This window comes from Gossypium arboreum, chromosome 13 (genome assembly GCF_025698485.1).
Source record: "Gossypium arboreum isolate Shixiya-1 chromosome 13, ASM2569848v2, whole genome shotgun sequence".
Classification (NCBI taxonomy): domain Eukaryota; kingdom Viridiplantae; phylum Streptophyta; class Magnoliopsida; order Malvales; family Malvaceae; genus Gossypium; species Gossypium arboreum.
Window position 1 is genome coordinate 24,082,890 of NC_069082.1, and position 25,614 is coordinate 24,108,503.

General features: G+C 35.1%; 1 non-coding gene across 1 annotated transcript; it reads right to left on the reverse strand.

Moving 5' to 3' along the window:
- Positions 1 to 8,482: 8,482 nt before the first annotated feature.
- Positions 8,483 to 8,589, reverse strand: LOC128287173 (small nucleolar RNA R71). Its single transcript, XR_008277867.1, has one exon. It is a non-coding gene; the product is annotated as a small nucleolar RNA R71 (small nucleolar RNA).
- Between the last annotated feature and the right edge of the window lie 17,025 nt (positions 8,590 to 25,614).

Genomic DNA, 25,614 nt, shown 5'->3' on the forward strand with positions numbered 1-25,614 from the left:
TCTCTACCAGTGCAGCAAAATCTCGTTCTCTCTGCGGAGCTATGAGCATCCTTAACTCATCTCTGAGGCCATCCTCAAAACGAACGCTGCGCCAGATTCGATGGAAACGATGCCATTAGCATACCGACTCAATCGTAGAAACTCCGCCTCATATTCAAGAATGGTCTTATTTCCCGAGTCGATTCAAGAACTCCTTCTGCGTGCATCCACATAGCTAGCTCCAACATATTTTGCCTTAAAGGTCTGTTTGAATAGCTCCCATGTTACCTCTCTCAATTTGGGGTACCTCTCTCACGATAATCCACCACCGATATGCTTCATCCCGAAGAACGAAACCGCCCTTTCAACTTCATTCTCTTGGCGATCCAGTCATCCATGATCCGCTCGGTGGCTTCCAACCAAGCTTACCACATTTGGGGCCACTCCAGACACGCCCTAAAATCTCGGCTCAGTTATTCAAGTCGTTGAAATGGACCCCTATTCATGGGCTGACGTTAGCTCGGCCACCCTTTCCAAAACCCTCAACATGGCCTGAGACAAAGCGTCATCCCCTGCGGCCCGATCATACGGCCCATTTTCATTAACCGGTGGTAGACGTACCTCGCCAGCTAGCATGTGTTCGGATGACGCAGATCCAGCTTGAGTGCTACCTCGGCCTCGACCACGGCCTCTTCCCGAGTAGCCCTTGTACTCATAACAATTTATCGACACGAATTTTATGACATTAGTGTCTTGGTTTCACTATTTATTACGAATGTCTTATGAACAGATAGAGTTTGAGTTATTTTCGCATAATCACAATTTAGCTACGGTCCCAGCTTTTGTAGCCCTAATACTACATTATCAATAGCACTATCTCTAAGGCTCAATACTATCTACGATATTATTTCCGGTCAGTTCCATATAAATATTTAAATCAGAAAAAGAACACTTACAGACTTGGTGCTGGGGATTCAGTGTGCCACTTCCTTATCAGTCCATAAAAAAACCCATGTTTTGTTTTAGAAAGTAAAAGATTTCATTTGAAAACACTTTCATTTTAAAACTATTGATTTAACCTCGTTCAATAGAAAAATTTTGAACATCTTTGAAAAACTTATGAATTTTTTTTTTAAAAGATTTAGGACCGATCCACAGTAGAGTTGTTGCAACTTGAGCTCGATACCACTAAATGTAACACCCCAAACCCGGCCTAGACGTTATGATCGGATCAGTGCGCCACATCGAAGCGTTCAAAACATTCCGTATTACTTAGTTGGAAAATCTTAGTTGGTGATTGTAAAAGACACTTTTAAAAGTAGGTTAAAGTGAACGGAAGCCGTGCACCAGGTAGAAAACCAAGAAGGAGAGGAGGTGAGTCCGTCGGACTGCTTAAGTACCAAGCTCCCTTCGGATCCAATCCTAGACATGCACGCCGCCATTACCACACTCTAACATCTCGTATGATTTGGAGAAAACCTTTTGGTTATGTCTCATTTTAAGAAAATGATTAAGGTTGAAAACGTTCTTTGAAAACATTTATTTTCTTGGAAAAACATTTACTTTTGGAAACTTTGCGGTCATCGTGATCTTTTAAAACAAGTAATTTTATAAAACGAACCCTAGTGCTAACCGGTTTAATAATTCCCAAAATAAAATTAATTAAAAAGAGCGGCCTTATTACAACTTTGAGCACAATAAAATAATCCAAATTAAATGCTAAACTTATTTAAAATCGGCAATCAATCTTCATGGCCACTCTGAATCCCTTGACTCCAAGTCCACCAACTAGGGCTCACTGCAAGGATGGAAGAGGAAGGGTGAGTTTGGGAAAACTCAGTGTATCTGAGAAACCCATCCAAAGCCCAAATCACTCGAGCCCATTGGGCCTAAGCCCTATTCAGATAACGATACAGTGGACCGAAGCCCTTTTCGAATCTGATAGCAAGGCCTTAGCCCTTTTAACATAACAAGATGGCCCATAGGCCCAGTTCAAGAACATATGTAACAATATCAAGAATGAATGCAAGCCCAACTGGGAGACTACTCAACCCACCAACCGCTACACCGCCTGTAATGTGACCCTACACTCCATGTGGGAATATCTCAACCCACCCATTTACACTCCACTCCAATTGCAAAGAACGCACTCAATTATCGATCGATTGAGGCAAAGCCTCCAAGACGTGGATGAACCACATTCAAGACTTCCTCCATCAATACCCCAATCCCATGCAGCAGATATTAAGAAATGCATATCATGTAAAATACAAGATTAATCAATCATGCGGTTTAACCAATTTAAACCCTAGGGTATTTCTTAATTATGCTCTTTAGGGTAATTTCGTAACTTACTTAACTCACGCAAGCTACTTGATAATTTTAGCGCTTTTATGCAATTTGGTTCCACCATCTAACTAACATGCTAATTTGCCCATATTTTACCCATATTGGTCCGTAAGCCCATTGGGCCCAGTTTTGGCCCATCGAGGCCTCTTTTTCCGAAATACGCTAAAATGTCACACGAACTTACTTACCACTTTGCGGTGCTAGATCTAACAATTACTCTATGTCTTAAGAGCATTCGCATACTCACAAGCCTATGAAATGTCAGAATTTCGGCATTTCGGCTTTTGCCGAATTGAACTAAGGAAGGGGGGTTCGGTACACACCTGATTCGCGACGACTGCTACTGAGATCTCTTTCGATATCCTACAATTCATTAGCACAGTGCTTATTTACAAACTATAATCACTAAATTCCAAAACTTACTCACCCATGATCGAACCATGTCCCTAAAAGCCTTTGAAACCTTACCTTTTTGTCAAAATCGATAGCTAGCTCCGAATCCGATTGCTCCAATGATTCACGCTTTCAATCCAACACTTAAGAAGACTCTAATCACTGAGAGAAAACATTAGTTACAAACCCTTAAAGCCTTATGCTCAAATCGATGACCTCCCTAATTTTTGGGATTTCGACTTTCCTAACATCGCAAAATAAGAGCAGATCCGAGATGATAAGTACTTACCCCTTACTCCTACTTGATTTCCACGCAATCCAGTGTAGATTTATCCTTAGAACAATGGTAAAACCCGAATCCAGGAGTTTGAAGAAGTTTCGGCTATAAGCCCCTAAACCAGTGGTACTTTCGGCTTTTGGGTGGTGAAGAAGATGATAATGTGGAACTATAACCTTGAAGTAGAATTTACATCGGTATCTAGGATTAAGAAAAGATAATCGTAGATTAATAAAACAAAGAACATAGAAGAACACGGCTTTGAAGAAATCGGCACAAGCAAAGTGATCACGGGTTTTCGCTTTTGTGATTTTGGCAAAAGTATTGATGAATAGCGGTATGATGAATAGTTTTGAAGTAGAAAAATAGAAGAAGAAGAATAGGGAGGTGGTAGTTTGACTAGAGAGGAAAAGAGAGGAAAAACAACCCTAAGGTGTTAAAGCAGAAGAAAAACGGCACCACTCAATACCCTAAGTGCCGAAATACCAACCTAATACCCCCTGCCGATTTTCCCTCTTCAATTCCCATAATTCGGCCAACTCCTAGACTCATCCAAATCCCTTAAATCTCTCCCCTTATCCCTCCTTAATCCAAGCATTTAAACTAATCCAACTCTCTTCTAGCAGAATCCACCTGAACTCCAACACTTACCCCTCCTACACTTAAAAATAAATGCATCTATTTGTCAACACAGGGAATCGATCCCATGCCTTCCCCACTGCTCCACACTCCACTTTTCTAGGAGCCTAGTGGCGTCACCCTTGCCACTTTACCAAGGCTCTTTTTGTGATGCAATTTACCCACAACTCTACTTAAGGGCCACTTAGCCGAACCCTAACTCCTAAGTCTAAAATTCCAAAAATTCAACTGGTTTTGGCCAACTCATGGGCCTTCCATAAGCCCATTTACTTACTCAAAATATTAATTTCACATCCAAATACAATAATTTAAAGTCTTTATAAAATATTGAAAACCACGAATAAGTCCGAAAAATCAGGATGTTACACAAGTATAAATATCAAATCTCAAATTTTAACATAGTATAGAGATTGGAATTGAATTTTAATCCTTTTATATAACTAGGTAAACGAACCAAACCATTATTGTTGAGAATGTAAAAAAAAAAAAATACAAAGCAAGCTAGGTGTCCCCACTTAGGGCCATCCTTTTATATAAAGTAGCATAGATAATAAAAGAAATTTGTTCAAACTCCTTTTGGTTTGATAAAAAAAAATTTACTTGCCTTCCTATAGTTAATAAAAATACTTAATTTTAGAGGTTTGATGAAAATACATTAACCTTTTAAGTTTTATTTATTAAATGACTTTCAAATAAAAACTTTATCTTATATTAATTAACTATTTTTCTACCAAAATTTGTTTAAAATAATGGTTAAAACTTGTATTTGACATCTAGATGATACAAATTAAAACCCTAACATGCCTCTTACCCTTCCGGTAAGTCTTAAAAAGAGTTATGTTAATCTTGGGTTGTTGGTTTTATCTTAGGAGATAAATCTTAGACTAATAAATCTACCTATAGATCTAGCTAATTGCACTTAAACAATTGAATGAACAACAAGATAATCATATTTATACCATTATTTTCATTGTGTTCTCTTGTGAATTGATTTGGTTGTAAACGATGGTGATGGTTTGGAATTTTATTTCCCAACCGATGAGTTAAATCTCATCGGGTTAGGATTATTTTGATGACACTTAACTGTTTTTAATTTTCATGGTATAAATCTGATTATCTTGCTACTCATTTAATTGTTTAAGTGCAATCCATAGGAATAGTCGATGGGATATTACTCTTGTTAAGTTAATTTAATACAGAAAAGGTTAGATTAATCTAACTAATATTGGCTGGCATGAGCAAGCATTTGAATGATGCTTGCATCATACATAAAGAATTACACAAGCTACTGCAGTAAAACCCTGTATAAGTAGGGACAGTAACTTGAGGTTTTGCCCCTGAAAGAGACAAACCACTTTAGGACTCTTCTGCACAGTAAGTTAATAAAGATTTTGCCATGGCATTATCAACAGTAAAGGTTGATTTTGAATAATCCCAACCTATCGCACAAATATCGTAGACACTATATTTTTATTCTTTGCAGAAGTATCTTTGCCACAACATATTTAGTATTATTTATTTATAAAATATTTGCATATAACTCTCATATTTTCCATTACATTCCTACTATCACTTTTTCCATAGCATCTCCAGTTATTTACTAATTCCATATATTACTCATCATTGTATGTTTACCTTAGTTTTTCCATAACATTTCATTCGATCGTTTTGCCATAACATTAACCCAACTTTATTAAAATAACTTGACCAACTTTGTACCTCAATTTGATCCTCGTGAGAACTATACTCACTAATCACTTTACTACTTGAACCGACTTGTATACTTGCACAAATCATATCTCATTTCACATGCGACAAGTTTTTGGCGCCGTTGCTAGGGATCAGCAATTTGGTGAAATCTTGTTTGGTTATTTTACTTAGTAGTTTTATTTAATTTAGTTTAATTTAATTTGTACAGGTTTTCCATCAGTGCATGAGAAGTGGCATTCCTGCTAACATAAAATACCTTTTTGATCTGGAGATTGACAGAACTTTGCGAAGAAATAGAAAGGAATTGAGAAAAATAGCTGGAAACAGGAATGATCTCAATGGCAATCCAAATGATCACAATGAGAATCCTAACATGGGGCGTGTGGTGGATGATCGAGACAGGCCAATTAGAGAGCATGTTGTCCCAATGCTGAATGATTTGAATCTAGGAATAGTTAGACCAAATGTACAAGCTCAATAATTTGAGCTAAAATCGATAATGATTTAGATGTTACAAACAATAGGACAATTTGGTGCACTACCCACTAAATATCCAAGACTACATTTAAGACTTTCCCTAGAAGTCCGTTACTTGTTTAGACAACAGGGTGTTCCTGAAGATGCCCTGTGGCTTAAATTGTTTCCATATTTCTTGCCGAATCATGTGAGAGCATGGCTGAATGCTTTGTCGTCGGGAACAGTGGCAGCATGGAATGACCTGTGCCATAGATTTCTATTAAGGTATAATTGTAACATCCTAAAATTGGGCCTAGTCGGGATAGTGGTTTTGGGACCACAAATCTGACATTAAAATATTTTTTTATGATTATTATGAGATCTAGGATATGAAAATAAGCATGTGTTAAAGTTTCATGAAGAAATTTTAAGTATAAGGTGTCCAATTGGAAATTACGGACCAAATTGAATAAATTGGGTTCTAGAAGCAATTGGTATGAAATTGCTATGGATTATTAATTAGGAGGCCTTAAATAGTAACTTTTCCAATTTCTAAGTTTTTGGACAAAAATGGGAAAGCATGGAAAATTTTGAAAGGTTATTAAGGAAGGACATTTTGGTTATTTGGTAATAAAATTAATAAAAAGGGAAAAAGGAAGCAAAATTCAGCCATTTCTTCTCCATGGCTGCCAAAATTAAAGGGTCTCCATAGCTAGGGTTTTCAACATTTTCAAGCTCAATAGTAAGTGCTCCCTAGCCCTGTTTTTAACTTTCTTCGTATTTTTGAGATCCTCGTAATATGCTCTCTCTATTTATACCCATATTTCAAGCTAGGGTTCATGTTCAGAAATTTACCCATGCATGAGATGCTTGTGTTTTGATGATTTATGGAGGAATATGAGAGTTTAGAGGATGGTAAACAACTTCTACTAAGTAGTTTTTCATGGAAATGACTTAAATGACCATTTTGTAAAAGTTGTGAAAATGGGTAGAAAAATGTGAAATGAAGGAATATGTAGGCTGATATAAGTGTGAGGTATTAATAATTTATTTTTACTGATATAGACCCTGAGGAACTAATTCTGGAGGTTGATCGTGGAAAATGAAAGGTTTCAGAATAACTGAAATACGAACCCGAAGCAATTGTCAGTTAAGTTCATGTAACTCGAAGTAAACTCTTAATATACACAAAATGTATATACTTGAATGTATGACAATTTAGACATTCATCGCATGAATATACATGAAATGTGGTAGTATAGTTTAAAAGAGAATTGAAGTTTCCCTGGATTTCTCAAAATAAATTGACAGTAAAAAGGATCTAGCCTGGACTGGTGTTCCTTCAGTGATCGAGCCTCCCAAAGAATAAGTGTGCTGAAATGGATTTAGCTCAGACGGGTAATCCGAATTAGGTTTTGAATTTAGCTTGGACTGGTTAGATCCGAGCTCATTAGAGTATATGTTGTTACAGGGGATTTAGCCTGGACTAGTACTCCCAATGATACTCTATGAGTTTATATTACAGGGGATTTAGCCTGAACTTGTAATCTTGCTGTAAGAGCGAGGTTCACAAGAGTGCGTATTTAAAATGATCACTTACAATTTGACGGTAAATGAGATATCCATCGAGATTTCAAGAAGTTCAATGGGATTAAAATGAGGAACGAAAATAGAAATTCTTGAAGATGCCATTATAGGGTAATGTGTTATACCATGAATGAATATGTGTAATGTGACCAAATCACTTGAAGATGGTTTGGGTCATAATTGGTATGATGCATGAAATAAGATAAGTTTATAATATGAATTGTAAAACGGTAACCCTAACACAAAGAGGGCAATTTCAATATAGGGTAAGGAGAGACATGAAGCAACATGCATAACCTTGGCTAAGAAGGTTTTAAGGGTATATTGATACCATGATAGATGCTCAAGGACTATATTAGTGTGTATGGATGTTTGAGGGTGACCAAAGGCTTAGAATATAGCCTACAGAAGGGTCCACACGGGTAGACACACGGGCGTGTGTTTAGGCAGTGTGTCACACATGGCCTACCCCTTGGACTTGTTGCTCAGCCGTGTGTCCCCTGCACCTTGAATTTTTAGGTCAGTATGGATGGTAGTAAACACACGGGGAGAGGCAAGGCCGTGTGTCTCAACTGTGTGGAGGACATGGCCTTGCACATGGGCGTGTGCTTTGGCCGTGTGCCCCTAGATGGATGATGATGTCATAAATAGAATGTCCAGGATTTTGGACACCAGCGATGACACGGACGTGTCTATGCCATGTGAGGGACATGAGCCAGGGACACGGGCGTGTGCTCTGCCGTGTGAAAACCCCTATAGGTTTAAAATGAAAAATAAATTCCAATAATTCAACACAGGTAAGGGACATGGACGTGTCCCAATACACATGGGTGTGTGCATTGCCTCCACACGGGCGTGTGAGGCTTAAACCTAGAAATTCCCTAAAGTTTTTAAAATTCTCGGTTTAGTCCCAGATCGCTTTTATTGCATGTTTTGGACTCGTCGGTCCCTAATTGGGTTAATATGATTCTGTTTGATCGGTTTTAAATTGAAACAAAATTTTATAGCTCGTATTTTTCGGTAATGCCCTGTACCTTTTTTGGTCTCAGGTACGGGTAAAGGGTGTTACAATAATCCTCCACTATGAATGCCAAGTTGAGAAATGATATTACATCCTTTTGGCAATTTGAAGATGAAACGCTATATGAAGCACGTGAGCAATTTAAGGAGTTAATTAGGAAATGTCTGATGCATGGATTTTAGCACTGGACTCAAATGGAGATGTTTTACAATGGGCTAACTGCACATAGACAAATGGTAGTTGATGTTTCAGCACATGGTACTTTTTTGGATAAGACATATAATGAAGCATACAAAATTTTGGAAAAAAATTTCCAATAATGATTACCAGTATACGACTACATGAGTTGGGATGGGTAAGAGAGCTGCTGGTGCTGTAAAGCTTGACGCAATCACTTCATTGACAGCCCAGGTATCTTCTCTAGCTAATATGATTAAAACCATGAAAAATCCAACTATAGTTCATGAGATGAAATCAACAGAGCTAGCATGTGCTTATTGCGGTGAAAATTATATGTTTGACAAATGCCTATCAAACCCAACGTCAGTGTACTACATGGGTAATTTTAATTGGAATAATAATCTCTATTCCAACACTTACAATCTAGGATGGAAGTAGCATTTGAATTTTAGTTGGAGCAATCAAGGTGCGGGGAATTTTAACAATGCCGCAAAACAAAATGCCAACAATGCACCTCTTGGTTATAATCATCTTATGCCGAGGCAGAATACTCAACAAGATCAGATATGAATACTCAACAAGATTAGATATCATCTTCTAATTTTATTGAATTTTTTTTGAAGGAGTATATGGCCAAAAATAATGTTGTGCTTCATATTAGGCTACGTCTCTCCGAGTTCTTGAAAATCAAGCAGGGAAAATAGCGAATTCTTTGAATTTAATGTCACAAGGATCATTTCCAAGTGTTATCGAAAATTTGAGAACATAAGGGAAGGAGCAGTATAAGGCCATCACTCTTAGAATTGGGACTTAGCTAGATGATGTTGTTCAAAATGCCACGGAAGAAGAGGACGACTCAAGACGTGACCAGTAAAGATCATAGAGTCATCTGGAAAACATACTACACTTGAAAAGGGTAAGTAGAAGAATACTGTGGCAGAACTAGATCAGGCTACCAACAAAAATGCCATCTTATCTCCACCGATTTTTCCAGCAAACAAAAGGGTTTAGAAGCTGGAAAATTTCAGCAAAGAAACTCCCATCCTAGTAAGTGATTTTTAATGTCTTTCTTGATGATTTTTACATTTTTGGAACCCCTAAAGCATGAGCTTTCAAAAGAGGGGACTATTTTGCAAAATGATTAAGAGTCTAGGGTTTTTCCATGAAAGCATATGTGTTGTTTGCCAAGTTTTTATGGAACAATATGAGTCTTGGTAGTGTTATAAACAACTTATATGAAAGAAGTTTGCATGAAAACACCTAAAATGGGTATTTTGCAAAGTTGTAAAACAAGTTGTAAATGTGTGAAATAGTTGAAATTATGAGTTTCTATAGTTATGAAAATGGTTCATCTAGGCTTAAGGAGCAAATAAATGTGATAAAAATCATTTTACGTGTCTAGAGGCAATTTGGTAATTTTGGCAAAGTATAGGGGCAAAATAAAAAATTTTCCAAAATGTGTCATTGGACTAATTTGATTAGTATATTGCGTTAATAAGTTCAATGTGATGTTATAGATAACAAAAAACGAGATTCGGGCTTAGAACGAGGAAAAACAAGAAATTGATGTTTAAGCCTCTATTACCAATTTGGTGTCAAGGTAAGTTCGTATGATTAAATAAGCATGTTATTGATAATATATTTGAATCTATCTTACCTCGGTTGTATTTAATTATATGTTGATATTGTTGAGAATGATGAAAGTGATGCCAAAAGTTAATAACATCCACGTAATGGTAGAATACATTAGGAATTCAACGGAATACGATATTCCCTAGAAATGAGTAAGTTGTATGTAAATAATATGATTTCACTGTTAATGCGTGTATTTGATTTGTCAATGATTTCACATAGTATGAATTGCTAAATTATGGATTGAGAATGCTTAGTAATAATTGAGATAGTAGAAAAACCCTGTTGAAACCCTAGGAAACAAACCGGGTATTCGTGCCAAGACATTTGGGCGATTTGTACGCCAGTGTAAGACATGTCTGGGACATGCATCGGCCACATTATGATAGCTAGTGTAAGACCATGTCTGGGACATGGCATCGGCGTTGAGGTGAGGGCTAGTGTAAGACATGTCTGGGACATGCATCAGCCACATTATGAGTGCTAGTGTAAGACATGTCAGGGACATGCATCAGCACGTATATACGAGAGCTAGTGTAAGACCATGTCTGGGACATGGCATCGGCCTCGAAGATGATAGCCAGTGTAAGACCATGTCTAGGACATGGCGTCGGCAACTTATCCCATGTTCGAGGCTTATAGAATATCCGGTAGTGTTTCGAAAGGTTCAACGTTAAAGGTTACGAAAAAGAGTTAATAAAGAAAGTATAATAATATTGTGAGTGGTGCAGGTGCCTATTTTGGTATGAATGAGAAATGATTCGGTCTATGATGCATCTATGGTAAGGTTGCAAGTAAGTAAGCCAGGTTTATGAGGATGACTTTGTAATGACCTTGTGGTTATGGGTCTATGCTCATGATGTATTTAGTATTTGGTGAGCAATAATTGTTAAGGAGTAAATTAGCCTGGATAGTTGTGGGCTACTGCAGTGGTGTAACTTTGAAAATACACCAAAAATAGTAGAAAGTGAATTGAGGCTGAATAAAATATGAAGTTAAAGCCTATTGAGTCTAGTTTCTTACAAAAGAAACCGTGTAAGCAAAAGAACTTCCTATAATGAGATATTTGAAGTTGTGTGAGACAGAGTTAGTATGACTTCTAAAATCCCCTATTCTGATTTGAGAAAATCATTATAAATTGTACAAAAATATTTATGAGTTATAACTTATATTTTTATAATATTTAATGCGTCTATTTTCAAGAGAAATAGACGAGAACATTGTTCGAGTCCTGTGCTATGAGATAATTGAACTTTAGTGTAGAAGGGCCAGAACTGTCATACAGTGAATCAGGGGTAACTTTGAGAAATAAACTGTACTAATTGGATAAGTAAAAAATTCTGGAAATTTTATAGTAGAAAGGTAAATGAGTCTAGTTTCAGGGAAAATTAATGGAACTTAATTTGGAGTTTTGTAGCTCCAGATATAAATATTTTATTGACTGTTGTTCAAGAAGACAGCTTATTTGAACTTGAGAATATGTTGGGAGCATTGATAAAATTTGAGTTGCTTATTATTTTCTTATGAACTTACTAAGCGTAAAGCTTACTCCCCCTTCCTTTCCCATGTTCTTTAGGGTTGCCAGGTTTGCTCGGGTTGGAGTTCGTCAGAGATATTATCACACTGTCAAGCTAACGCTATTGGTGTAGTGATTTCAAGTACTTTGAGTCTATGACATGTATAGGAGTTTAAATATTAGAGTATGTGATATGGCTTTAACCATATGTGTTGGCCTATTTTGATTATCGGGTTGTAAATCCATTTTAATTATGCATGCATGTGCTATGGTATTACGTGATGAGTTTATAATAATTATAGCATGAATGTGGTAAAGATGTGAGTAAAATCTATGATATCTATTGCATGTAAAATTGCCATAGTCATGACATGTTAGGAATGTTTAAGTACCTAATTTTGCCATGTTGTATGTTATTGTATAAGTATGCGTGCATGTGTTGTGAGTGTGACAAAATGGCTTGGAAAATAGCCTTGTACTTGTCCACATGGGTAAGCACACGGGCGTGTGTCATGGTCGTGTTTTAAAGTTAGTGTTGTACACGGGCTAAAGGTACAAGCGTGTCCCAAACTACTCGGGCGTGTGTGACCATACGGTCTATATTCACACGGGCGTGTGGAGCCTTAAAGCATGAATTTTTCAAGTTTTTCTTAAGTTCTCGGTTTAGTCCCAAACCGTCTCTAATGTATGTTTTGGGTCTCGTAAGCTCGTTTAAGGGACAAAATGTTTGTGAAACGAAAAGTTTTAAATTGATCAAAATTTTATGGCCCGATTTTATATAGTTGATTGAGTTTAAGTCAGGTAACACCTCGAACCCTGTCTCGGCGTCGGATATGGGCGAGGGGTGTTACATTTAGTGGTATTAGAGCCAAGTTTAGTCGGTTCTCGGACTAACCTAGCGTAAGAGAGTCTAGCTATACATGCCATAGTATTTCTTGTGACAGTGTGATATCTCCCGGCCCTAACAGAACCGTTGGTTAAGACAGGAATGAGTTCCAACTGAGCAAATCTTGATAGAGATAAGAGTAAAGTTGAGATTATTGAATCATGCTTGTGATATGCTGAAAATGGGAAAGGTATGAAAAGAAATTCATGATTTTTTTTACATGAACTAGTATTCATTATGTGATACTCTTGAGTTAAAGAATGTGAAATAGTGGAGTAAAACAAAGTTAAGTTGTGAAAAGCTCTTTTATGCATGTTAGTATTCATACGATGTTAAATTTCCAACTTGATTGGCCAAGTGTTTATGAAAAGAAAGAAAATTTACTCGAAATGACAAAATGTGTGTATGAGTGCTTCTATTGAATGATGTGTAGTTAGTATGTACATGTGATTGACATTTATGTTTAAATCTCTGAATTAAAGATGTCATAAATGTTATAATAGCATTAGAGCTGAAATGAAAGATCAAATTGAGTAGAACCCTGGAATTAAGTACGATCATAAATTGACGGACAAGACCATAGTTGGACTATGGCATTAATTGAAGATCATAAATTGACGGATAATACCATAGTTGGACTATGGCATCAATTGAATGATGTACTCAAAACTGCAAAACATTCTCTAATTTGGTAAATGTTGGTAAGTAAAGTAAGGCTAAATGTTGAAGCTTGATTAGACATTAATGATGAATCGAGTAAAAGAAATGAAAATTTATATTGTGATAAGTTCACTGATGTTTGGCTAGTATTCATATGAAATAAAGTTGCATGCGTTACTAAGATATGTGAGAGTGTGTTCATAACAAGTTGGAAACTTGAAATGTTTGAATTGATGTGCATGATATTATGTTGTTGTTAAATGTGTATATGTGTGAGAGTCGAAAGTTTAGAGGCTTTACAATCTTCGCCCCTTAGCAGAATAGAGTTATACAATAAGATTCTCGAGAGATATGTTGCATAAGCTTGCAAAAGTGAAACTAAAGAGTACAATAATGGAATAGTATGGGACTAGTGAAGACAGAATTAGTTAGAGGAATAATGTCAGACTTGCACAGATGTCTGAGAATGACAGAATCAATTAAATAAAAGTTATGGCTATATTTTTTTTCTGAGTATTCTATGTTTTCCTCTATTCTGGGGAATATGTATGATTATCCCTTTCGAGTGGGAATTCTATCGTATGAGGATGCTAGTGACTGTGATATTAGATGAAAAGCTCTATGGGTCCAGTTAGTTATGATCGGCATTTCTCTATCTCTTCAGATTTCTATTTTGATATATTGGGATGAAGTTGATAGTAGAAATCTATATGAGATTATTTTGATGTTCAATTGATTATGGTTTATATATGCAGGAATTATATTATCTCTGTTATGAGGAATTCTAGAGCGTACAGATAGTAGTTTCCTTCTGGTTTTTCTCTGAGGGATTTTTCGGATCATCTTTATTGTTTTCTTCTGGATTATATTCTCAGATTTCTGGTATAGTCTTATATCTTGGAATTTCTTATATTGGTTTTTCTCTCATTCTTGTTTCGAGAATTATCGAGCTTGGCTTATCTTTACGAGTAATCTTTGACTTACGATATTAGAATCTGTTATGATTATGCTTCTGGCTCGACTATAGAAGTGCGGGGATTTAATGTCGAGATTTATTTAAAATTCTTGGGGTACAGAATGGTTATTCTGCAAAAGTAAATCTGGGTCATGTGTATTAAGTTTATTCTCTAGTTCGGGAATAATGTTGTGCAATTACAGGTAAGTAAACGTGCAGTCTAAAATGAAGAAATTGTATTCCTAAAAATATGATACAGAAACATATTAGTTGGATTTCTCTCATTCGAGAGATGTTGTATAAGTAAAGTTGTCCTGCTTAATAAAGAGACCACGTCTATGAAGTTGGAATCATTGGATTCATGTTAGTAAAGTTTCTAAACAGTTGATGACCAGAGTATAGAAATATGGCTATAAGTGATAGATTAAACAAGTACAGTATGATTCGACTTTTAATTTGGAATTGCAGGGAGGATTTGATTTCTAGTTTCTATTACTATTATTTCAGAGTAAGATTTCAGTACAGAGAAACTCTGGGTATACAGAGAATTGAGTACAAAATTCACAGCAGTATCTTGTCTATTCATCCAAGGGATGTTGAATTGTCTGTAGGGTAAATCCGAATATCAAATGTATTCGAGATTATTATTGTCAGTGATGACAGTGGGAAGAAAATGAGAAAGGACAATTATGAATTTCGTATCGGGATATCTCTCATTCCCGGGAAAAAGGAGGGATGTAAGTTGAATTGTGATAGATTGATGATGGAAGTCCGCATGATTGTTTTAGTCTGTACAGATATATTATTCGACAGATGTGACTGAGTTGCATGTTTCTGAGTTTATAGTTCCAAGAATGTCAGTCTCCAGTGTTTCAAATTGAGCTCCAAGGTTTATACCTCAATTATGGAAAAGCTATAGGAACTCTTGAGTATGAGACTGAGTTGAACTGTAAGTTGTGAGGAAAAGGTGAAAGTGACTCGTGAAAGTGAAAGCAACTTCTTCTAGTAAGACTTTCGGGGACGAAAATCCCTAAAGGGGGGAAGAAATGTAATAGCCTGATTTTGGGCCTAGTCGGAACAGCGGTTTCGAAACCACTATTCCGAGGCTGGATAAAATTATTTTAATGTTAATTTATGTGTTATAATGTGATTTTATAAGTGCATGTTATTTTTGGTATATTAATTTTAGCGATTTCTAGTCCAATTTCGAAAAAGGACTAAATCGCGTAAAAAGTAAAAGTTGTGTTTTAATACCTAAAGGTGTTAAATTGCCTTGTATCTTAAATTGGGGGTTTTAAATGTGAAATTAGGCCATTTAAAGAGTGATGGCTGGCCATGAGACAAGGAATTAAATGGTCAAACATGTTAGGTAAGTGTTGGGTGACTTATTTGACAAATAAGTAAAAAAAATAAAGAAATAAAATATCATCTTTTCGTCATCTTCTTTCCACCGATTTTTCCAGCCAAGAAAAGGGTTTAGAAGCTGGAAAATTTCAGCAAAGAAACTCCCATCCTAGTAAGTGATTTTTAATGTCTTTCTTGATGATTTTTATATTTTTGGAACCCCTAAAACATGAGCTTTCAAAAGAGGGGACTATTTTGCAAAATGATTAAGAGTCTAGGGTTTTTCCATGAAAGCATATGTGTTATTTGCTGAGTTTTTATAGAAGAATATGAGTCTTGGTAGTGTTATAAATAACTTTTATGAAAGAAGTTTGCATGAAAACACCTAAAATGGGTATTTTGCAAAGTTGTAAAACAAGTTGTAAATGTGTGAAATAGTTGAAATTATGAGTTGCTATAGTTATGAAAAAGGTTCATCTAGGCTTAAGGAGAAAAGAAATGTGGTAAAAATCATTTTACGAGTCTAAGGGCAATTTGGTGAATATCTTTTTCATTAAAACCTTCTAAATAATGATAACTAATTGATTGCACATAAAATAATTTAATAAAATTCACCGCAAGATTAATATATAATCAAATTAAATAAAAGATTTATATATAAAAAAGTGTTAAGAAAATAAAAAAAATTAATTAAGCCTCTATATTAAATTCTCACATTAGTGAGCCCACTTCGTTAACCAAAATAATCAATTAAGCTCATTCGTTAGCAGTCTCTGTTATTGACCATGATAACTATTAAAATAAATTTGTGCACAAATCAAATAGTGACATGTGACAACTTTTAGTTTAATCTAATATTTTGTTTAACATCTGGCTCTGATACCAGATAGTCCTGAGGACTTGAGGATCATGTGGACAGAAGTAGATGGAAACAACTAAATTTTAAATTTTAAATTTTAAAAATCTAAATTTGATAAACTTACACTTTGGAGAAACAAACTTTTGATTTCTGTATTAAGTATTTGAAGTTCTGCCTTTCTTTACAAAATTAGAGTATTTTATAGAGGGCTCTTATCTCTTTACAAACTTTTTTCTCGGGAAAAATTTTCCCTTACATTATTACAACTATTCCTTTTTCAGACTATTACTTTTGCAAAGAATATATTCTCTTATTAGAATTTTTAAGTAGAGAATTTTTACTATTGGTATCTATCTTTTTATCTACAAAGAGCTTTTTCTTTGTGCAAGGAATCTTACTATTGTTTTTTTGTCTTTGTCTTGCAGTGAGTTTCTTTTTCCTTTGTGCAAAGAATGTCATTGTTGATTCTTCTATCCTTATCTTGTAGGGAATTTTTTCTTTTTTTTAAGGAAATTTTTCATGTTCTCCTTCTGGCTTTTTTCTTATAGGAAATTTCTTCTATTTTTCAAGGAATTTGTCCTATTGCAGGAAATTTCTTATTTATTTATTTATGTTTTTTCTTTTTTGGTGATTGTAATAGAGGTTGTAACGTCTACAAGATCCATCGTTTTGATTCAAAACATCAAAGATTTCTCATCTTCTTCACCTTCTGATTCAAAATCCATTGAGCTAAGCATTTTAGCCATGAGTTTCTTGTATTCCTTATTTGTTTTGGTTTGAGCTAACACTGCATTGACATTTGATATTGTTTGAAGGAATTCTACCGTAGTTTGATTTATAATAGTAGACTTACACAATCTTGGGTTCTTATTTTAAAAAAAATCATTTAAATATTTGGAGCCATATTTTTTATCATTAAAATTTTCTAGCAATTTTGTCTTTAAAATTTCAAACTAATAATGGGATTTCCATGTAAGAATCTTGTTCATATGAATAACTCTAGGAAACAATCTAGAAGATGCATAATATTGAGAGAAAAATGAATGCTTTTTTGTAAATGTGTTTTTGATCAGGTTTGGGTTGGAACCTGTCAAAAAATTTGGGCCATAGGTCTTGGATTTTTGCTGGAAGGATCTCAAAGGAGTATGGTCTATACCAGTTCCACCATTGTTGGAACTGGTTGGGAAATTTAAACTAGGTGCCATATTTGAAATATATGAGTCATGGATGTTTAGTATGCTGATTATTGATAAGGAAAGCATTGTACTAGGTTGTTTGGTAGTCCCGATATGTAAAATATAGAAAATTGTCTATTTTAGTAGTAAAGTTGGTTGGGAATTTCTTTGGAGAATTTGGGATCCCACCCCAATCTCTTGGTCGAAGAATTTTAATAATTCAAACCATAGAATGCGTAATAAAAGTTGGATCTTTTGAGTCAGTATTTTTCATAATATTGATGCGGCTTTTATAAATCTAATGGCTTAAAATGCCATCATTTGTAAAGTTCTTTAATAAGAATATGTGGAGGTTTTTTTAGAGAATTCTTCTTTTATAATAAAGAATTTTTTTCAAATTTATCTGGGAAATATTGGGAAGATTTTTGGGCAACAGTTTACAAGTATACTACTTCTTTTGAGAAAACTTCTTGTAAAGATGTTTCTTTTAAAATATTTTTGAGTGATTTGGGTTTGTGTAAAATGATCTCTCTATTTTTTGAAACCTTTATTGCTTCATCAGCAATTTGCGTGAGAGGAGTTTCCTCTTTTGATTGGGCAAAAGCCAATGCTAATTTTGGGGCTGAGAGAGGGACTCAATCCATTTTCTGATTTGAGAACTAACCTCATTTGAGTCTTGTGCATCTTGGAGAGTGATTTGCCAGAATTCGTTAAGGCAAATTAGAGTCTTTTCGACACTTACTGATCGGTTTCTAGTACTTTTCATGTTTTTACTTTGTTTTCGATTTTTATTACTTTATGTTTAATTTATGCAAAATAGGCATTTTTACACAATTTTCAACCATCTGATGACCTAAGGGCCTACATGGGCCTAAGGATGAACTAACAAGTTACTTGAGGTGCAGAACACTGATTTCAGGCTTAGAATGCGAAGGGCAACGGAAGTGTCATGACTTTGGGATGTAGTGTTGCAACACTGGACATTGGAGCTAATGATTTCAGCCTCGAAATGCAATGTCTCGACATCGATCTTGTGGTGTCACGACACCAAGTGACAAACATGTGCAAAATGAATCAGGGGCAAATTGTTCTACTCATTGTATTTGTATTAGTATTAAGCTATTAATCTAACCTAACTAGGTCAGACAATTTTGGTTATAAATAATAGTGTTTAACTTCATTTCAGAAGGCTTGGCCAAGTGAGCCATTTAGTTAGTTTTAGGATTTTTGTTTTATTTAAGTTTAGTCCTAAAACAATTTTTGTTCTTGTTTAACTTCAATTTGAATTTGATCCAAGATTTCAATTTAATGTTTTTATTAATTTATTTTTAGTTTCCAATTGTAATCATAGTTACCTTCGCAACTGTTAAAGGAAATTCGGCTTTTGCACGCAAATCAATATCAAAATAGACTTATTTTCTTATTTCCTTTTATTTAATTTACTGCTTTGTATATTAACCATGAATTTAGGGATAATTGCATCTATATCCATGGGTGAATTTCCCTAAGGAGATTAATGAACAAATATGTGACTAATTCATGGATGAATTAGGCTTTAAATCTAAGTAGTTGGTTTAAATTATGTCGATTAAACCTTAGGAAGTGACAACTGTGATATCCCGAATTAGGGCCTAATCGGAATAGCAGTTTTGGGACCACAAATTTGAGATAGAAATAATTATTTTATGATTATTTTGAGGTCTATTATATGATTGCATGATTGTGCGAAAATTTCGTGAAGAAATTCTATGCATAAAGTGCTTAATTTAAAGTTAGGGACTAAATTGAATAAGTTACAAAATTTGCATTCTAGAAGTTTATAGTATGAAATTGCTTTGAAATATTAATTAGGAGGTCTTAAATAGCAATTTGAAAAATTTCTAAGTTTACGGACAAAAATTGGACATGAATGGAATTTTTGAAAGTTTAATAAGGAAGGGCATTTTGGTCATTTTGATATTAAATGAAATAAAATGGGAAAAATAACACAAAAATGATCATATTCTCCATAAGTTGCTGCCAAATTTTTCTCTCCACCATAGCTGGGGTTTCAACACTTTTAAGCCTTGATTGTAAGTGATTTCTATGCCCGTTTTTAATGTTCTTAACATTTTTGAAATCCTCGTAGCTCGGTTTACCTGTTTCTACCAATATTTTGAACTAGGGTTTATATTTAAAAATTTACCCATGAATGATATGCATGAATTTTGATGTTTTATGGTAGAATATGAAGCTTGAGATTGTGTTAAACAACTTCTGCTAAGTGATTTTACGTAAAAACGACTAAAATGACATAATCTGTAAAAATACCTAATGTTCATAAGTACATGTTAGAGTGAGAATTGGACGTTGCTGTACAAGGGAAAAATGATCAGCATATCATAAAACATAAGAAAATAGGATGAAGTTTAATTTACGAGATTTGAGGCAAAAGTGTAAATATGTGAAAGTTTAGGGGCAAAATTGTAATTTTACCGATTATGTGTTTAATTACGGGAAGGACCAAATTGCATAAACTGCAAAAATTAAATTCTAATAGCTAGAAGGATTAAATAGCTATGGAATTCAAAACTTGAGGTCCTTATATGGTAATTAGACCATTAAAGAGAAGTATGTAGATATTTTTTTGGTGACTCATGCATGGAAATTTAGAAAAAAGGGTAAGGACTAAATTGGAAATTGAATTAATTTAATTAATTAAAAGATGGTAAAAGAAAGATTGTCTTATTTTATGTCATCTTCATCCTCAAAATACATGGAAACCCTAGAATAGAGAGAAGAGACTTTCTTGGCTTAATTGGGTAAGTTTTCTTGTCCCGTTTTTAGTAATTTTGATATTTTTAAAATCGGGATAGCTTAATCTATCTATTTGAAGGATCAATTTGAAAAGTTATCAAAGTATGAAAATTATTCATGGATGAATATGCTGAAAATTTGAAATTTATGGTATAAAATAAAAGGTTGTTGATAGATAAACAACTTTTACAAAGTGATTTTTGATGAAAACATGATTTAAGGACTAAAATGTAAAGTTGTGAAAATTGAAGAAAAATTCTGAATTTTATAGAATGTATGTGCTGTAAATTTTATAGTTAAGTTTTGGTTAGACTTGGAATAGAGAGTAAATTGCATAAATTTCATTTTTCGAGCCTAGGGACGAAATTGGAATTTATGGAAAAGTTGAGGGCAAAATGGTAAATTTGCATAAGATGTAAATTGAGTCCACTTGAATGTGAAATGTGATAAATTGATGAATAAATTCGTTTATATAGATCTGGATAATACAAATTCGAAGCTAGATCAAGGAAAAGAGAAAGTTTCGAATTAGTAGATTTATATACGCGAACAAGTGTCGAGGTAAGTTCATGTAACTTAATTGAGCTTGTAAATATGATAAATTGAATGTTGTGTTGTATGAAATGTGTTTTGTATTTATGTGAGTTAATTTGAATGTTATAACATAAGAAATGATTACATGCTTGAGATTGTTGAAAAGGGTTAAATTCCGTTTAAATATTAGATTTCGATGGATAAACGAAATTTCCTTACTGAATGAGGTCCTGCATTTTTGCTGAAGAGATTTAGCCTAGACTGGTAATGTAACGCCCCAATTTTCGGGTTTTCTGTGTTTCTGTGATTTTTAAAATTTGTGTGTGTTCTGGTTGGTTAAAATATATATTTTAGTAGGTTAGTGGGCCTTTGGAAGGCCCAAGCTTAAGTTAAATCCGTGGTAGTCTTCGAAATTTTAATTTTATGAACAGGTGATGCAATTGGCGTTTGGGCTTTTAAGAGTAAAGGGTAAAGATGACACAAAAGGAGTGTGGTGTAGTGGCAAGGTGGCGCCACTTAGGGACAAGGAAGTGACGCCATAGAGGAAGCAAGGGTCCAAGGTTCAAGTCTTGGCTCTTGCAATATATTTTGGTTTTTCTTTTCAATAAATCTGGAAGCAAGTAGGTGGGCTTTAAAGTTTAATGTGTTGGATTTATGACACAAATGAGTTGATGGCCTAGTGGTGGTGGCCTGAGTTGGCATGTGAGAGGACTTTGGTTCGAATCCCTTGGCACGCAAAGGTTGATTATTTTGCTATGTTGGGACGGCAAGAGCTGGTGTTGGTTTTAAACTCTGGTGATGAAGGGATCCCACATCGGGAAGCTAACATAAGAGTAGATAGAGAGCTGGCTTTAAATAGAGCAAACCATGAGGAGTGTAGGCATACCCTTCTTGGCTGATCCCTTTCGCTTTATGACGTGCTTGTTTGGGTTGGGCGTCAGCTAAGAGTGTTTGGAGCGCGAATTAACTGCAGTCTCCTAACAGGTGTGTATTTCTCATTACTCTAGCAAGATGGGATGACTATTTCGGTCATGATAATGAAATGGGCCATGTGGTCCCAATGGGTCCTTAGGCCCAAGTGGATAAGTTGTAGAATTATAAAATACCCCTGTAGGGTAGAATTATCGAAATACCCCTATAGGGTAGAATTACCGAGATACCCTTGTGGGGTAAAATTACCATTTTGCCCCTATGGTGTTAAATGACTATTTTGCCCCTCGTGCGTAAATGACTAACTTGTGTGATGATTGGGTTAGTTGACGTGGATTTATGTTAGTTATCATTAATTCGTAAGTCTAATGTGTTAGTGATCGATTGTAGGATTATCGCGTGGGAGATATCATCATCAATAGTCATCAACCAGGTGTGTAAACGACATCCTCCCTTAGACTGAATTGGTAAAAGCCGAAATACCGAAACGTTGGTATTTTGTGAACTTGCGAGCGTGTGAGTGCTTCTGAGACAGTTGTTAATGAATATGGTACATTTGGATGATTAGAGTGCAGAGTGTGCATTTTCGTGCACAACGGTATTTTTGGGCTTAATGGGCCAAAAACTGGCCAATGGGCCAACGGGCCCACTTTGGTAAAAAGACGAGGTAAGTACTTCTAATTACTTGGTAAACGTTAGAATGAGTATGAAACCTTAGCAAAAGGTAATAATTACTGAAATACCCTTATGAATACAAAATTACGATTTTATCCCTAGGGTTATTTTTTTCTGAAAAGCATGATGTTCTGTTTCTGTATACGTATGCCATGACATATTATTTCTGTTGCATGGGACATAGGTTTATATTGATGGAGGAAGAGTTCGCACCTCATTTGCAATCCGTGGCCTCGCCACATATATCGTTTCGGTGACTTCGTCACAATATCGCGACCTCATTTGCAATCGGTGGCTTCGCCACATATATATATATCTGCTCGGTGGCCTAGCCACAATATTCATATCTGGTGACTTCGTCACAATATCTTCTGACCTCGCTGCAATTTACGTGGTGTGTAGCGGTTGGGTGGGTCGAGTAGTCTCCCACATGGTGTAAGGCTGATACGGGGTGTTATGGATGGCTCTGGGTTGGGATTTCGCATTCATGATATATTTGTTCAGATCCGCTATGGGCCTATGGGTTTCATTCGATTACATCTTGGGCCAAGGCCCGATAAGTCGACTGAGGTTTGATCATTTTGGGTTATAGTTGGGTTATGTTACACATCGAGTTCTTGAACTCACCTTTATTTTCATCTCTGCAGAAATCCCCAACCATAGTGGGCTTGGAGCATGAGGATTGAGTGGCCACATCATCCGCAAAGTTGGTTTTCTAAGTTAGTTTATTTTATTATTTTTATTTGATTTAATTTTGGGTTTTAAGTTGTAATAAGGCCGCTATTTAAATTTCTTTTTTCCGCCATGGTTTTATTTTCTGATTATATTTATACTATGACGAAACTGCTAGTGTTAGGCTGCACGGGTTTTCAAAATTAATGAACGTTTTCAAGACTCAACAAGCACAACAAATGGATAGCCTAAAGATTGATAAACCGGCTTTTCATTCAACCGCTGTTTTTACAAAGACAACCCCAATCACTTAAACCATCGAATGCATACTAAGTCGTAAGTCCATGTGACACGTCAGATCTGGCCATAACGTCTGGGTCGGGTTTGGGGTGTTACAGGTAATCCAGACATAATCCTTCTCGAGCGTATGTTACAATTAGGATTTAGCTTAGACTGGTAATCCTAATTGAGCTCTTTTGAGCATGTATTACAAAAAGGATTTAGCCTAGACTGGTAATCCTATTTTATGTTATTAGGATCGAGAGTCTGCTTTTCGATTAAGTGCCCTAATGAGTACTCCTAAATATGAATTGGAAGGTTATTAAATTATACACCTTGAGTGTACTGTTTGGATATCCATTGGAATTTCAATGATCCAATGGATAAAATACTTGACATGATATGAGAATTATGAGACGGAATGAATGATGTCTTGAAAGAATATAGTATGATGAGCTCATCTATGATTACTTGATGCACATGTGAACATTTGTGTAACTAACTTGTTTGATTTAGTGTATGTGTATAGGTAAAATTGCCAAATTGATGAAAAAGCATGTTATTGAATGCTTAATATTAATATATGTAAATTGGTAAGTTTTAATTCCTGTTATACGAACTTACTAAGCATGTAATGCTTATTTAGTTTTATTTTCCTTGTTTTATAGTGCTAGGAAGCTCGCAAAGGTTGGAGATCAGTTCGAGCATCATCACACAATCCAAAAACTTATTTTGGTATAAATAGTACACTTGTTTTGGTATAATGGCATGTATAATGTAACAACATGATTTTGGGTCTAGTCGGAATAGTGGTTTTGGGACCACAAATTTGAAAAAGTAAAATTTATTTTTATTACATTTTTACGGTCTAAAATTTTATGGAATTGTTTTGTGAAAATTTTGTTCGAAAATGTTGACGTTTGGGCACTCAATTTAGTCAAAAGGACTAAATTGTAAAAAGTGCGAAAGTTGAGTTCTACATGTTATAGGTGTCCAATTTTTATGAAATTTTAAATTGGAGGTCCTTAAATGGTAAATATACCATTGGTTAAGTTGGTGGACAAAAATGGACTTGGTTAGGTATGTTTCCAAAGTTTTTTTCATTCAGGGAATTTTGGTCATTTAGTAATTAAAATGAATTAAAAAGAAAATAAACACCAATTTTTCCTTGTCTTCTACCCCATGGCTGAAACTTGCATGGAGAAGACATGGCTAGGGTTTTGGCAACTTCCAAGCTCGATTATCAAGAAAAACAAGATTTAGGATTAGAACGAGAGAAAAATAAGTATTTAACGATTTAGTCCTTTTTGCCGTTTCTATGTCGAGGTAAGTTTGTATGTTTAATAAGCATTAAATTATATATGTATAAATGCCTAATTGATATAATTATGGTAAATGCTATATTGTTGAAACAAAAATGTGAATGTTATTGAGTACGACACCATAAAAATGATCGATAGAGGTTCGATACAACGAAAGTCTTGGTTGAACCTTAAAAGTAGATAGGATACAAATGTCATGACATTAGGGATACTGAGATTACGTGTAAGAGCATATCTAGGATATGGCATCTATCTGAGATTTCGTGTAAGACCATATCTGGGATACGGCATCGATATGAGATTTCGTGTAAGACTATAGCTGGGCTATTGGCACTGATACGAGATTACATGTAAGACCATATCTGGGATATGACATCTATATGAGATTTTGTGTAAGACCATATCTGGGATATCGCATCGATATGAGATTTCGTGTAACACCATAGTTGGGCTATTGGCATCGATACGAGATTACATGTAAGACCATATCTGGGATATGGCATTGGTACAGTACTGTGAGTACGAGATCCTTGAGTATCCTTTAGTATTCCAAATGGTTCAATGGGAAAATTCAATGCGTACGTCAAGAATGAGAAAGAGTATGTTAAGTTACAAGTTGGTACAGGTATGTACGAAAAACTCATAAGAATGGGCTTGTTAAGTGATGAGCTTTTGGTAAGATTAAGATTGATAAAGTTCTGCTTATGAAACTATGATGATAAATATGTGATTTATGTTAAGTTAAATTGTATGATACTCATGCTAAATGTTGCTTAATATTTAAATTG